The sequence below is a fragment of the Schistocerca cancellata genome, chromosome 2 (genome assembly GCF_023864275.1).
Source record: "Schistocerca cancellata isolate TAMUIC-IGC-003103 chromosome 2, iqSchCanc2.1, whole genome shotgun sequence".
Classification (NCBI taxonomy): domain Eukaryota; kingdom Metazoa; phylum Arthropoda; class Insecta; order Orthoptera; family Acrididae; genus Schistocerca; species Schistocerca cancellata.
This window is the reverse complement of record NC_064627.1, coordinates 517347465-517349442: the sequence shown is the minus strand read 5'-3', so window position 1 is coordinate 517349442 and position 1978 is coordinate 517347465.

Genomic DNA, 1978 nt, shown 5'->3' with positions numbered 1-1978 from the left:
AGCAGGAGATCCGGGGTTCGAGTTCCGGTCTGGCACACATTTTCATTCGTCGCTGCTGATTCTGCGAAAAGTCCCAACGCAGCTGACTTTCAATTTAGATAATACGTTTCGCAACTGTGGATCCCGCGTGGTGTGTGTTCTTCAGGACATGTCCGAAAGTACAGACACAACGCATTCATATAATGTCTTCCTTTGTGATAAACAATACGGTTTCACTACCAAAAAATTGTAATTGTAATGGGCAGTGCTACACCATGAATACATTGATTGAGTTATGTTGTTGATTGCGTTTACATAATCTTATGGCTTGTCATTTTTGGGGTTCATAAACATTTTATTTTATGTGTTATTACTTTTATGTTGTAATTTCATATACTGACACGTTCCATGAACTTTGAGATTTGATCCTCAATTTGATCCTACGGAACTGGACTGTGGGTTATGTTGATTGAAATGAGAACTTATTTTCAGTAAACACACACAAGAGCTACATCCTTTTTTGGAAGGTATTATTGAGATATAGAAACGAAATTGTCACGAAATTCGAATAAAACTTCAAATTTCACGAATGATTCAATGTTGCACAACATTCCTATCTTCCGAAGTGCTACTCAGTATTCTTTCGAAACGCGACAGTAAAATTCAGTACACTACTTGACTTTCTTTCGAATACTTAATGCTTAACCACGCGCTGTTGCACCTCACAGAGGTTGTACTTGTTCTCGTACCGATCGAGATGCAACAGTGGTGACCTCACAAGGTATAGATCGCAAAAAGCATATCCATAAGACGTGCACGTGCAGTTTACCGCCATTTCTGGGCTTTAAGAAAAGTCGACTGACTGACATGGGTGCATCATACCAACAGATCGGACAGACAGTTGGCTTCAGTGCAAAGACTGCGGAACGAATGGTGTCGAGATGGACTCAGCAGAACAGTGAGGCAAGAGGGACTACACTACGAGAAGACAGTTGGATTGTTCAACTGGCTCCGACGAATAGACAACGGCTGAAATCTTGGAAGAGGTTACAGGCAGCGCGACAGCACGAACGTGGGCCAGATTAATGCAAACTCCATCCGAATAGGCCTTCCAAGGCTCAACGGCGTCACTAGATGTGGATATGGAGGGGCACGTGGTCAGCACACTAGAGATGAGGGATCCGCTCTTGAACTAATTCATAGAGTTGAATCTTTCAAAGGAGTGAACAATCAGTGATTCAGAAAAAAAGAACGGTAGCTCCAAACGTTTCCCACGGCAGAGAGAGAGAGAGAGAGAGAGAGAGAGAGAGAGAGAGAGATGGAGCAGATGAGCGGGGCCTCTGCTGGTCACAGCACAGTGCACGCCACACAACACAGCCAGCGCCGGCCTCTGCCCTGCTTCTACCTTGGCTGCCTGCATTGTGCAGTGCCCCATTGGATTTTGTGTTTCACATATGCCGTGCTGTCTCTGTGCGTCGTCTGCCGCGTGCAGTGTCTGGCGCAGCTTAACTTCGCATCGCACTCTGTTAGCGATCGTTTCAGTCGCACGTCCTGCCCTCTGGGCAGTTGATGCGAGCAACAGGACAGAGAGCCACCTAGCGGATAACATAGGAACTACTTGCAACAACCTGCTCGCAAGGGAACGGACGATTTGTCTCGGAGCGGGTGAGTTCACCGCTCCCCCCACCCTCGGAACTCGCCCGCTCAACACTCACCCCACCATTCTCGACTCTAGCCAGAGCGTTGAGCAAAGCAACTCAGGTGTCACTCTGGTCTCTGCGGTCTTAGCTCACGCAGTAATACAGCTCGCGGCTCGACCTGCTCGACTCAGTGCTTCTGCATCGGAGTTCGTCTCTACTGGATACTGTTCTTCGTAGTAATACCGCTATGTATATTACATTATTATGTTATGTATACATCATTTGTTTTTATTTTATTTTTATTTGTTTAAACTGATCAGATTAGGTTCCTGACGACTCCTCTTACTATAGGATTTTTA